The sequence below is a fragment of the Delphinapterus leucas genome, chromosome X (assembly GCF_059928025.1).
Source record: "Delphinapterus leucas isolate spDelLeu-1000000601 "Yukka" chromosome X, BTC_Dleu_Yukka2, whole genome shotgun sequence".
In the NCBI taxonomy this organism is placed as follows: domain Eukaryota; kingdom Metazoa; phylum Chordata; class Mammalia; order Artiodactyla; family Monodontidae; genus Delphinapterus; species Delphinapterus leucas.
In genome coordinates, this window is record NC_143150.1 from 113,971,350 (window position 1) to 113,986,399 (window position 15,050).

At 37.2% G+C, this 15,050-nt stretch overlaps 1 protein-coding gene across 1 annotated transcript in view; it reads left to right on the plus strand.

Annotated features, from left to right (window-relative positions):
• LOC111167507 (uncharacterized) overlaps window positions 1-15,050 on the plus strand; it is a 457,471-nt gene that overhangs the window by 273,035 nt on the left and 169,386 nt on the right. The window contains exon 6 of the mRNA XM_089904683.1: window positions 5,918-6,023. The gene's annotated coding sequence lies outside the window, so the exon portion shown is untranslated. The remainder of the gene's footprint in view (window positions 1-5,917; window positions 6,024-15,050) is intronic.

A 15,050-nucleotide genomic window follows, 5' to 3' on the forward strand; every position in this document is an offset into this window, starting at 1 on the left:
TACAAAGGTTTTTATAAACACTATTAGTATTCATTTAGTATAGGTAGCAGACAGCAACAAGAATTGGAAAATAACTTGGAGGTGATCACGGAATGGACAGAGTGAGGCAAAAAAATAAGCTTCTTGCTGAACACAAATCTCAGTGTCACCAGAGAGCACAGTTGGAATGTCCTCCTTTCCTGATTAGCAACCACCTAATCAAGGACACAGAGTGCCTGCCAGGACTATATACGTCATGCCGAAAAACAGAAGGGTTCAGGCCGTGGTGTTTTCAATCTATTGTATATACCTGATTAAGAAAAAATTTAAAACTAATTATTGGGGATAAATTTAGGGGGATGAGGAGGGAGTAGTTCTTTTTAAATAAGGAGAAAGTCTTTTCAGAAGTTATTGCTAAAGAAATCCAAAGTCTCAACATTTTTGTACAGGTAGCTCAGGTAGGAGGGCATAGGGATAAAGGAGGGAAAATCCCAAATATGTATATGTAAGTACAATTACAGATATAAATGGAATAGTTGTTCAAAGAAACACTCCTGTTTTTTGAATGTTAGAGACAGGTTATTTTTTCTTTCCTAATGAATAATCATCTGTTTTTAAGGGGGTTCCAGAGGGAGAAAAAGAGGAAAAGGGGTTGGTTTGGGTCAGTAGGGTCTGAAAACAGTGATGAAACACGCTTTTGGAAAGGGGCTGGATTTGCCTTTTGAGTAGTGATGACATTACAAATAAAGCTTTGCTCTTACCACTCAAATGAGTATGAGAGAGGTCAGAATTAGAAAGATCTTTCTGAAATGCAGATCTAATGATGTTCGTCTCTGAAATAAAATGGGCTAATGTCCGAACTCCTTGAAAATCTACCTCAAAACTTGATTCTCGGGTCCCTCTCTCTTTTCCTGCATTTTGCCACATTTCCCTCCCCAAACCCTGCAAATTCACTCTAGGTTTCAGCTTCATAGAAGTTCAGTCTTTTCTCGGCACAGTGTGCTCTCCCATGCCTCTAAGCTTTGCACACAATGTTCCAGTGATTTTGAAACCCCCCTCCCCTCATCCATTTTCTATATGAAAGCTTCTACTACTCTTTAAAGCTTTGCCAAAACTTCCATATAAAAACTCATTCACTCCCTGGAGGAATCAGGCTCCCTGACTTCAGACTATACTACAGAGCTACAGTAATCCAGACAGTATGGTACTGGCAAAAAAACAGAAATATAGATCAATGGAACAGGATAGAAAGCCCATAGATAAACCCACACACATATGGCCACCTTATTTTTGATAAAGGAGGCAAGAATATACAGTGGAGAGAAGACAGCCTCTTCAATAAGTGGTGCTGGGAAGACTGGACAGCTACATGTAAAAGAATGAAATTAGCACACTCGCTAACACGATACACAAAAATAAACTCAAAACGGATTAAAGACCTAAATGTAAGGCCAGACACTATAAAACGCTTAGAGGAAAACATAGGCAGAATACTCTATGACATACATCACATCAAAATCCTTTTTGACCCACCTCCTAGAGTAATGGAAATAAAAACAAAAATAAACAAATGGTACCTAATGATGAGTATTATGTTCATTGCTGCCTCCAACAGTGGACTTCTTGCTCCTCGAGGACAAGGATTTTGTCTTATTGATCTTTGGATCTCAAAGGCCCAGTAGGTGCCAGAGAAGGTAATACAGTACAGTAGCTAAGAGCAAAGATTCTGGAGTCAGAGGGTTGACTTCAAATCCTTTCCCTTCTACTCACTAATTGTGTGACCATCGGCAGGTCCCTTTGAATTTCAATTTTATCATCTACAATGATTGTCATAATACTCGTCTAAATATTATCATTGTCATAATATTTACCAGATAGAATTAGATAAAATCGTGTATGTAAAATGCTTAGCACATTGCCAAGCACATAGTAGTAGTTAGTAAATTGTAGCTATTTTTATTACTATAGTAAATATTTGAGGAAAGAAAGTTGTGCTACTGTATCTTCCTCAGGATGAAGAGGTAAAAAATATGAACCAGTGATAAAAAGAAAGCCACTGTTCTAGGCTCACTTCAGTTGAAGTGAGAATATTGAATTTGAACAAAAAAAGGAATTATAAATCAAGACGTGTGAGACTGGAACCCAGACATTTAAAGCGTGCAGGAGAAAAGCACAAAATAATGTGGTTAGTTACTAATTAGATGAGTTTAAAAACAACTTTCCTTGCATTACAAAAATGTATTAAAAGGGAATAGGAAGGAAAACAAAAATATGTATTGACAAGTATCTTATTGCAAACACAGATCATCTTAGTTAATCCTCTTTGAAAGGAGATATTATCCCCATTTTACAGATGGGGAAACAAGTTCAGAAAAGTTAAGTTACCCTCAAGTAACTTGCTTCAGGATGTCAGATAGAATCCGAACCCAAATCTATGAGCTATGTTTATTCATTCATTCATTCACTCACTCATTCATTCATAGAAACAAATGCTTACTAAGTTCCTGTGTTATTCTAAGTCTTGAGGAGTGAATGGTGGTCAAAACAAACAAGGCCCCTGCCCCCAGGGAGCTTACATTTTAGTGGCAGGAGACATAAAATAAGCTCATAAAAAATAAATAAGATTAATACAATAAACAGTGATGACAGAGGTGTAACTACCTTAGATTGGATGGTCTTGAAAGGCCTTTCTAAGAAGTAGCACTTGGGCTGAAACCTGAATGAGGAGAAGGCACCAAGAACATTCCAGCAAAAGTAATAAATACTACGACTCCAAGGCAGAAATAAGCTTGTTCAGTTACAATAGCAGACAGAAAAAAAAAGATGGCAGAAAACCCATGGTCTTCCATTATGTTTCACCAAGAAGAAACAAGGATAAAGATGGTCAAGAAACCTAGAAAAGAGCTCGTGTTGTGCGCAGAAGAATGCATGAAGCGAGATATCAATGAAACAAGGCCACCTTTAGGTTGTGGTCCTCAGCCTTAAAGATGCAGAAACTACATTACCTAAAGGCCTTCAAGTAGAACATTTGGTGAGACTTGCTCACAGTGATAATACAATAAGGCTGGGGTCTAGAAACTGAAATTGCACTCTATTAGATTGCAGTGTGAACGATCACTTCCCAGTCCTTCCTCAGTAGATAATTGGCTGTGATCATAGAGCAAATGCATTGTCTCCTTATGGCCATATTACATAGGAAAGCAAATTACTTTTATCAGGCTTCTTTGTAAGGAATCAGAGCAAGGAGAGAAGAAGTGATTCAAAAATTTCCTACATCAGTCTCAGATGGCCCATAACAGGGATATACCTGCCAGATGGGCAAGACTGTAGCATCTGCTTGCCTGGGCACTCTCTGTTGTTCAGTGTTTGGAAAAGGTTGAATAGCGCTAGCTTCTCACGCACTCCTTTTTCTCCTTGCATTCCCAGCGCCTGCCTAGCATACCCTGAGGCTCAGAGACAATCTCAATAATGCTTAAAATGAATTCATGAATGACCTCTTCAATTGATACCGTCTTTTCAAATATATTTCTTCTTTCCTTTGAAACAGTCTTTTTCTGATCAAGAAACTATGCTCTGTGCCTTAAAGTAACTTTGCGTTTCTCTGTCCTAATCCTGTGTGTGTTTGTATATATGATGTTCAGGCTGAATTCTGAGCTAAGGAATTCACTTGTGGGGAGAAAACATAATAGAGAGTCTGCTAAGCATATGGCCCAGGAAAATAATCTACTATGCAAAATGAAGGAGAGACCACTCAGGGAGGATGTGTTGATTCTCAGAAGCTCTTTGGGTTTATTTATACGTTCTTTAATCTTAACAAGCTGACCCTTTACATAGCTCCTGCTTCAGTTCCCATAAATTTCTCAAAATAACAGTGGTTTGGGGATGATCTTGGGCTTCAAAGGATTACAGAATGGTCTTTGTGTAGAGTTACTCATTACTTCCTCAATTCACTTTTCAACTTTCAAATATACTAAGGTCTGCATTCAACTAGCAAGAAATTTAGACTTTTGTCCAACCTGAAAAGGTCATATAGTGTAAGTAGTAATTACTTTGCAGAAGAATGTTGTTTTGATTCCCCTATCAGATCTTAACCAACTACACGATGATAAAATACTCCAGGGGTAGAGAGCCAAGCCAGCTGGAGCTCCCCCACCCCAAAACCCTTAAGTCCACTCTGATGGAGAATCTATGCTTTCATCTTACATCTAGATGTAAGACATTTCAGGGAGTGTGATGCCTTTTGAGATCATACTGTGATCTTGGAAACACAACTGAATTGTGAATAAAACCATGTTGTTCAGACACTTTAACTCCTGAACCCTCTGTTTCTTAATGGTCACTCCATTTACTGATTTTTCTTAGAAGGCATATGGGTAGTTACTCATACCCAACAGGGAAATTATTTAGGGCTTTGTATTTTCTCCTTTTATTCAAAATATTCATTTAAAAGGTAGCAGACACGTGATAGCGAAAAATGCCCTGAGACAAACTTGTGTTTAACATTATTTACTTATCTTTTGTAAGATTCCTCAGAGTACATTTCAGACTCCCTACAAGGATACAGCCAAAGTATCGATTATTTTAATCCCTGGAGATGAAATGCTGGTTAGTCTAGTGACTTAAAGATTCTAAATTAGTAATGGGCTATTTGCATGTCTCTCTAATATCCAGCCAAACAAATACTACAAGATTTCTTGTGTCTTAAAGATTTATGCATTATCTCTATCATTTCTATCATCCTTTCTTTCCTCTTTTGCAAACCAAAGTTAATCGCCTGTGGCTGGTTATCCTAATGAACTGAGAGTCTCAAATTCGCTCACAATTACAGGTGATGTATGTAGTCTTATAGAGTATAAGAAACATTTGCTTGGTGCAAATAAATCAACATCTTATATGTTTTGGTTATGTGTTTAGGACTTCCTTCTGTGCTGTGCCGTTGTAACCCCCCCTTACCGTCATTCAGTCAAACTTTAGTCATAAAGCACCTATATGCATAAAGCACCTATATATGCTAGTGTGTTGTCTTTTGTAACATTCCTCAGAGTAAATGCACCTTGTTGTATGCTAGGCACTAGAGCCAGAAAGATGAGAAAACAGGTTTCCCATCCTCAAGGAGCTACCTGTACAGTGAGAAAGACAGACATGCAAACAAACAATTATAACAAAGTATTAACTGGTAGTAAAATGAAGTTAGATATAAGGTCCTATGAGCACATGGAAGAGTACTAAAGAAAGGTCTAAAAGAAGTGATGTGCTTAATTTGTTTCATGCCTGTAATGTAACAGTAACAATAGCTGCAATTCATCGAGTACTTAATACATTTCAAACACAGTGCTAAGCACCTAATATGATTTGTTTAATTATTTTAACGACCCAAGAGACAGGTATTATCATTTCCTCCATTTACCTATGAGAAAACTTGAGCATGGAGAATTTAGGTAAGGTTCTCACTGTCACACAGCTAATCAGTGAAGCCAAGGCTTGGGTCAAGAAATCTGTCCATTGTCGAGGTGTTGTTTTTTTCTTAAGTTTTTTAACTTTTAAAATTTGTTTTGAAATCATTTCACTCTTAAAGAAACATCAGAAGAGTAGTACAAACAATTCCCATATATACTTATCTAGGTTCCCCATTTGGTAATATTTTATCATATTTTCTTTATCATTCTCTTCCCCCTCTCAACAGATAAATTGATTGATTGATAATTTTTCCTCTGCATCAATTGAGAGTAAGTTTCAGGCATGATGCCCCATTATCTCTGCTATAGGCTGAGTGTTTGTGTCCCCCCAAAATTCATATGTTAAATGTTAAGCCCCAGTGTGATGGTATTAGGAGGTGGGGCTTTGGGAGGTGATTAGGTCATGAGGATGAGGTCCTCATTAATGAGATTAGTGCCTTTATGGAAAAGATCCCAAAGAGCTCTGTGCCCCCTTCTTCCAGATGATGATACAGCAAGAAGATAACTGTCTATAAACCAGGAAGCTGGCTCTCACCAGACACCAAATTGGCTGATGCCTTGATCTTGGACTTCCCAGCCTCCAGAACTGTGAGAAATAAATCTCTTTGGTTATAATATTTTTATTATAGTAGCCTGAACTTACTAAGACAATTTCTAAATACTTTAGGGTTTATTTCCAAAATGACAAAGACACTCTCCTATATAATCACATTATGACCACCAAAATCAGGAAACTAACATTGATACAATACTACCATCTAATTAATAGACCTTATTAAAATTATGCTAATTGTCCCAATAATGTGCTTCACACTAAAAATATATTTTTTTTCTTCTGTTCTAAGGGCCAATCCAGAATCATGTGTTTCATTTAGTTGTCATGTCTCAGGTCTCCTTGAATCTGGAATAGTTCCTCTCAGCCTTTCTTTGTCTTTCATGACTGACATTTTTGAAGAACACAGGCCAGTTATTTTGAGGACTGTCTTTCAGTTTGACTTTTTCTGCTATTTCCTCATGATTAGATTCAGGTTGTGCATTTGGGGCTGCAATACCACAGAAGGGATGTTGGTTCCTTCCCAGTGCATTGTATCAGGGGGCCATGATGTCAGATGGTTTTATTACTAGTGATGTTAACTTTGATTACTTGGTGAAGGTGGTATCCACCAGGTTTCTCTACTATAAAGTTACTACTTCTCCTTTTATAATTAATAAGTATTTTATGGGAATATATAAATATTTTGTTCCTCAATAAATATTCACCCACTAGTTTTAGCATGATGATTCTTGCCTGAGTTCATTATTACTATTATGGTCACCAAATGGTAATTTTCTAATTCCATCATTTTGTCTGTGTTCATTAGTTGGCATTCTAGTCTAACGAAGAGCTTTCCCTTCTCCCATATTCATTTTTATATTTATTTTATTATTTACATTTGCATGGGGTCATACAATTATCAGCGAGTTATTTGTTACTATCATAATTTACTTTGCCACTCCAGTTTTCCCAGATTTAGTCCCAGGTATCCCCTTCATGCTTGTTCCTGTGTTCTATGAATAGATCTTGATCACTCTTTGAGCATTTACTTTCTGGCACCACAAAATATTCCAGATCCACCCTTATACTTTCCCTGCCCCAGCCATGGAATCATCCATTTTTCTGAGGTAGCCTCTTGTTCTTAACTTCTCTTTCTGGCCATTCACCAGGTCTTATTTTTATGCATATATGCAGATGAATAATACAAGTAGTTTAATATCTAGAAATCTCTATTAAGCAGCCATCTTCACAACTACTACATTGAAAATTTAAACGGGCTAACCTAGCTTGAAGTCACTATATAAGTTCCTAAAATGCCTTCTAAATCCCACCAAAAGGATGAGTTGGGCCCTAGGAAGATAAAAGAAAAAGTGATAAAAAGGAGAGCAAGAAAAGGAAAAGAAAGAAAAAAAAAAATAAGAAAAATCATAGAAACAGATTTATTTTTAGTACCTTTTCTGTGTCGTGCATCAAGATATTTTCACATGTAACTTCTCATTATATATCTGCAACCATTTCTCAGGGTAGAGTTGATGATCTTCACTTAATAGATAAGAAAGTAGAGGTTCAGGATTTCATTGACTTACTCCACCCTCCACAGGAAGGCAGAGAACTAGGAATTGAACCTTTCTAGATCACATTTTAAACCCATCTTCCTCTGTACAGTTTTAAAGCTGCCTCTCTACAGTTTTAATGCTAATTCACATCCTATATTCTATTTTTGTAATTGGCCATCCCTCTACACCTTACATAATAACGCTTTATTTACCCGTTTCCCAAACACCAGAACACCTTATGCTCAGACAGATGATAAAGACTTTCCTTAGCTCTAAGAACAACCTGTTACGACAAACATCTTTCCTTGAATTAGGATTCGCCACCTGCTTTTTAGGTTAGCTTTATTTTCTGAACTGTGAAGCACAGTACTCTAGAACCACTTGACATATAACAGACAGCCTTTATTCAGCAGGCTGTTATTAATGCCTCTTGTAATAAACACTATACTCGGTGTCTTCATTTTTTAAAGACCATAAAATTTGGGGGTAAAATGCAGCTTACTCATCAGTAGACAATTTGAGAGACTAGGGAATTTTTATTTCTCTAAAAGAGCAGAACTAAAATGTCTGATTATAGAGCAAAGCAAGGTTATGGTTATGGTGTTTATTCTGTGCATGAATTGATTACAGATCAAAACCAGGATACATCTACATCTATGTCCTAGCAAGTTAAAACAGTCAGGATCCAGGCAGGGTTATATGAAACCTTTGGTGAAGTATGAAGAAATACTTCCTAACAGAGCAACTAAGAATAGGGAATAGCTAATTTTTGCACATTTTAAACAGTGTATTCACATGCAGTTGCATCTCAAAAGAACCCTGTGAAGGAGAGTGGGTGTATCACCTCATCCTCATTTTACAGGTGAGGAATATTGAGGTTCAAAGAGATGAAGTGACTTGCCTAAGATCTCACAGCTAATAAACTAGTAGTTGATACTCAAATCCTGCTTACTGCTCTTTACACCACACCATGATTAAAGTCCTACAAATTAGATTTTTGCTAGAATCTCTCTGGGCTTAATCAAATCAATATGAGCAGATGGCAAAGGAAAGGCAATCCATTCCCACTTTATTCCTTGAAGGCTCTTGATAAAAGATGGAAGATGCAATGTGGGGCCCTTTATTCTGTTGTTCTAGTTAAAAAAATGTTTTCTGTTTCTGAGTAGACAGCAGTACAATGTGTGAAATGTATTTTGGCCAAATTAATAGCATCATACCACAGAATTATTTTGCCTCCAACGTTATGTAATCAACTGTAGCGATCAAGTAACCTCATCTATCATGTGAATAGGGATAAAGATAAACCCAACAGTAAGTATGAAAGAACTAATGGGGCGTCAGGAGTTGGGGAGTTTGCCTACACACCCACCACTACCACCCTAGACAAAGGTTACTAACTGGCACTTATGACACAACGAGGTCTAAGTGAGAATCACTTTATCATATTATGGAAATTTTTATGCAGATAGTATGGCTATTGCATGCAGGACTTAGGACCAATTTCTTAAAGTAAATATAATAATCACTATCATGTATTGAGTATCTTATATGTGTCAACTAGAACACACAATACTTTATTGCCATTTTATCATTAATTATTAAAACTAATCTATTGTGATGTACATATTTATTCTTATTTTTTAATTTTTAAACTTTTTTTGGAGTATAGTTGATTTACAATGTTGTGTTAGTTTCAGGTGTACAGCAAAGTGAATCAGTTTTACATACACATATATCCACTCTATTTTTAGGTTCTTTTCCCATGTAGGTCATTACAGAGTATTGAGTAGAGTTCCCTGTGCTATACAGTAGGTTCTTATTGCTATCTATTTTATATATAGTAGTGTGTATATGTCAATCCCCATCTCCCAATTTACCCCTCCCCTCCCCCTTATCCCCTGGTAACCATACATTTGTTTTCCACATCTGCGACTCTACTTCTGCTCCTTTGTTTTGTTTTTGTTTTTGTTTTGAGCATTCTTTTCCCATATAGGCCAGGGGTCCTCAACCCGCAGGCCATGGGCTGATACTGGTCTGTGGCCTGTTAGGAACCAGGCTGCACAGCAGGAGGTGAGCAGCGGGCAAGCGAGCGAAGCTTCATCTGTATTTATAGCCACTCCCCGTCACTCTCATTACCGCCTGAGCTCTGCCTCCTGTCTGATCAGTGGCGGCATTAGATTCTCATAGGAGCGCGAACCCTACTGTGAACTGCGCATGTGAGGGATCTAGGTGGCACACCTCTTATGAGAATCTAATGCCTGATGATCTGAGGCGGAGTTGAGATGGTGATGCTAGTGCTGGGGAGCGGCTGCAAATGCACATTATCAGTAGCAGAGAGGTTTGACCGCACAGAGACCATAATAAATCAGTTGCTTGCAGACTCATATCAAAACCCTATCAGTGAGTGGCAAGTGAAAACAGGCTCAGGGCTGCCACTCATTCTTCATTATGGTGAGTCATATAATTTCATTATATATTACAATGTAATAATAGAAATAAAGTGCACAGTAAATGTAATGTGCTTGAATCATCCTGAAACCATCCCCTGCCCCAGTCCATGGAAAAATTGTCTTCCACAAAATCGGTCCCTGGTGCCAGAAAGGTTGGGGACTGCTGATATAGGCCATTACAGAGTATTAAGTAGAGTTCCCTGTGCTATACAGCAGGTTATTGTTAGTTACCTATTTTATGTATAGTGGTGTATATATTGTCAGTCCCAATCTCACAATTTATCTGTCCCCTCCCCCCCTTATCCCCTGGTAACCATAAGTTTGTTTTCTACATCCATGACTCTACTTCAGTTTTGTAAATAAGTTCATTTGTACCCCCCCTTTTTTTAGATTCCACCTAAAAGCAATATCATATGATATTTGTCTTTCTGTGTCTGACCTACTGCACTCAGTATGACAATCTCTAGGTCCATCCATGTTGTTGCAAATGGCATTATTTTGCTCTTTTTTATGGCTGAGTAATAGTCCACTGTATATATATGTACCACATCTTCTTTATTCATTCCTCTGTCGATGGACATTTAGGTTGCTTCCACATCCTGGCTATTGTAAATAGCATTGCAATGAACATTGGGGTGCATGTATCTTTTTGAATTATGGTTTTCTCCGGATATATGCCCAGGAGTGGGTCATATGGTAGTTCTACTTTTAGTTTTTTAAGGAACCTCCAAACTGTTCTCCATAGTGGCTGCACCAATTTACATTCCCACCAACAGGGCAGGAGGGTTCCCTTTTCTCCGCACCCTGTCCAGAATTTATTTTTTGTAGACTTTTTGATGATGGCCATTCTGATCAATGTGAGATGATATCTCATAGTAGTTTTGATGTGCATTTCTCTAATAATTAGTGAGGTTGAGCATCTTTTCACTTGCTTTTTGGCCATCTGTATGTCTTCTTTGGAAAAATGTCTATTTAGATCTTCTGCCCATTTTTTGATTGGGTTGTTTGTTTTTTTGATACTGAGCTGCATGAGCTGTTTGTATATTTTGGAGATTAATCCCTTGGTGGTGGTTGCTTCGTTTGCAAGTGTTTTCTCCCATTCTGAGGGTTGTTTTCCCATTTTAAAATAAAAATACTCAGAACACACAGCTGATAATCAGGGAAGCTAGGATTAGAATGCCGTTGTATAGAGTGCTAAAGCCCATTCATTACCTGACAACTTGGCTATATTACACAATTAGAATGTGTAAATATTATGGTAGATATGAGTCTACCATTGAGTCCCAATCCTCCTTCACATAGGAAGTTAGTAAATTACCTCTAACCAGAAATTCTTAGGTCTCTCTTTCAGTTATCTTTTATCTTTTATCTTTATGTGTTGCCATTTTCCCTCTTTTACGTTCTGCAGTCTTCTTCTGGGTGTGGTGAAGACTTAAACATTCCTTCTGCAGTAACCTAATCTCTAGTTGTTCTGTTTCCAGTTATTTGGACTTTGCTGCCAACTCCCTTTGCTCCCAGCTCCTGCTCACATGCTCTGCTATTCTGGAGTTTCTGTCTCCTGATGACTTATCTTCATCTTCCGGTCATTACTGTTGTAGCTCCCTGATACGCCATGCTCCATTTCTATCACTTGATGCTTGGCGCATTCTCTGTTTTTTGACATTATGTTTCACGCAATTGTCCTGTGATATTCATGCCCATGAGAATTTGCCTTCTCTTCTATGGGCCAATTCTTAGAACCTATCCATAAGTAACCTTCTAAAAAGTTAAGGATTTACTTATTTTCATCTACAGTAGCCACCAGGCACAGTGCCCACAGGAGGACTATTTCCTTAGGACAGTTCTCAAACTTTCACCTGTATAAGAATCACCTGAAGGACTGGTAAAAACACAGAATGTTGAGCCCCACCCCCAGAGTTTCTGATTTCACCGGTCTTGGGGCAGGGATAGATCAAGTTCTGAGACTTTGCTCTTCTAACACATTCCCAGATGATGTTTGTATTAGAGGTCCAGAGACCACACTTTGAAAACCACTGCCTTAGACTGAGTAGAAAAGAAGGCCCATCTACCATATTCACATCTCATAGTACTCTTGTTGAGAACTCAGTCAGTTTGACAACTTATTAAAACTATCTACCATATCTCAGCACATTTTTAGGTAGTGTGTATAAAAAGATAAAGAAGGCTTTACGCGTGATTTCAAGGAATTCACGGCTTGATAGGAGACACGTATGTAAATGAATAAACGCATTACAGTATAATAAGGCCTATGACAGTGGTAAAACAAGATGCAGCCAGAAGACAAAGAGGTGGTGGTTACTTCTTTCCCTTAGAGATTACATCAGGCTTTATTAAGTGGAGGTAACAATTAAAAGGATTCTTTGGAGGCGGTACAGGTGGCCAATTCTAGGCAATTAGAAGTGTGTTAAAACCACAGAAATCAAATGTTTGGGGAGTTGTAGGGGATTGGTAGACTTTTGGTATGGCTTAAGTGTTGAACGAAGTGGAGATATTAAAAGGATATGATTGAACAAATAGTGAGATTGGGCCTTATGTGTGATTTAACATGCCTTTTTCCTGGGGTTGAGAGAGTAATTTGAGTGTTTCTATCAGTCAAGAACATTACTAGACTTGAGCTTTAGAAGTATCACTGTGGAAGGTGGTTGGAAGGAAGGAAGAATGTGGTGACAAATAGAAAGGGTGGATACCCTAGAAGAAAAAGAGAGAGACTAAAAGAGTGGGATACCACAGATTTTGATACAAGGGAAAATTCTGTTTAATTTGGGAATACTATGTAGACATTGTATTGTGATAATTTCCTTATATGCCTGTCTTACACAGTACACTAAAAACTCCTTTGGTCATCTTTGTATCATCAGTATCTATGGTAGTTCCTGGATTAATATGAGCTCAAGAAATGTCTGAATGAATAGAAAATTAATGAAAACCAGATTATCATTTACTTCCTTTGGATTTCAATCCCATTTTCTAAAAAATGGGGAGGAAAAGATCTGTTTCATTCTCCCCAGAATATGACAAGTGAATGGATGAATATTAATAAGGTGATATATACTTATTAGGAAGCAAGTAGAAATGGGTGGCATCCTGGTGATGGGATTTATCACACATATGATAATCATTTGAACCTTCATTTATTTGAATAAAATTTCTGAAGTTATCTCCAAATTGCTTTGGTAAAGATAGCTGGACTGAATTAAAAGTCTTATTACGGAAGTCTTCAAATGTCCGTTAATTCTTTTGTGCAGGGAGATTGATTTGCAGATTTGCCCATTCCTGTGTGCAACCAAGGCATTGCTGGTTCTGTCAGATAATTTTCTCAATTACATCTCTAGGCAATTAAATAAATTGCAAGGCAATAGTCCATTGCTTTTGGAAACTCCTGTTCTGAGAGGAGTGAAATTCCTACCCTTAAGAGACTAGGTATCACTGGTTTAAAAGAAATTTTAAAAATAACTGCATATTAATCTTATCTATCTACTTTCCTGATTGCTCCTTTCCCTAACATTCTAGCATTGGCAAGATCAAGACATTTTCCTGTTTCTGTGATTTTACTTGTTCTAATAGCAACATAAAAGTTCAGGGATATAGATTCTAAATACAGAAGAAATAACAAAATAAGAACTACATTAAGACACATGCTAGAGACGTTTCTGAACCTAAAAGATAACTTCCTAGAAAAAGAGGGGGGAAAGTAGTTATAAAGTAAAGAAGGAGAATTTTACTTTTTTTTTCAACAGGGGATGCTAGTTGGCAATGATGAAATGTCTTCAAAAGTATGAAGGCAAAGGATTCTGAACCTTGAATTCTAGACCCATTTAATCATGGGGAAAATAGAGGTTCTTAAACATGAAAAGGATTTGGAAAATATACTAGATGCATGTTGTTTTTTCCTGAAAAATAATATGACTGAAAGATATGGTCCAGCAAAACTAAAAAATAATTCAAAAAAAGAGTAAGACATCAGATACAAGAAATAGTGTGAGCAAAGAAACCAACAAAATCCATCCTTAAGCTGAAACCAGTTTTCCTCAGTAGAGATGCTGTGGGCATTTTGGGTAACAACTGCTTGTTTTGTAGACTGCCCTGCCTGTTGCAAAATGCCTACCATCTATGATCCCCAATTTTAAAGAAAGAGTTCTGAGAACAATAGGGACGTAACATTTTTTTAAGTGAATAGAAAACTAGAACAATAATTCTGGTGGTGAGTCACTGATAATGTTTATTGTGGTACTTTGTATTATGAAATTAATATCTCAATGAAAACAATATGAACATGACAGAAGTCAACAAAATGTGAAGTATATGTCACTCTAACCCTCATTCCTGCTTCCCAGACTGTTTTCAACTTCTTGTAATGCTGCCCTAACATATTTATGAATGTGAGCATATTATATACACATATTCATCTATAGCTTCCTCATCTACTCCCATCTATATATCTGGTGGATCTTTCTATTCATACCAACTTATCTTTGCATAGCATATTCAGATTATATAAATATATTTATTTTCTTCAGTGTGGCAGGTCTTGTTGAAGTAAAAATGAATATAGGACAAAATCACTATTGCTGACTCTGAGGGAAAATATTAAAATATAACTTCCTTGACGGTGTAAGTAGCACTGTTCCACAAAATAACAAACTTGGGAAAGAAAGTTATCAGAAAAAATGTAATTCATGCTCTTTTTAAATCTGCCACATCAGTGAAATGTTGTGAACACACATGTATTGTTCTTTTCCACATTTACAAAATGCAACTGTAGGTAGATGGTTGTCTTGGGAACTCTAAGTCCACTTTTCCAACAGTTGTCTCCTTATCCCCAACCCAAGTAACTCTCTTCAATATAGTCTCAGATTTCATTATCAGATTGCCCTATTGATTCTGAGGGGAAAAAATGATAGAAGATCCTAGGGGAAGTTAAATCAGAATAATGTAAGGTTCTCCTATAGGTTTTCTCATTCATATATTTGAAACCAGAAGGTTCTGCTCTTCCATACAATCGATCATATCAGATATATGCATGCCTGACTAGATTATCTGTGAAGTTGAACGT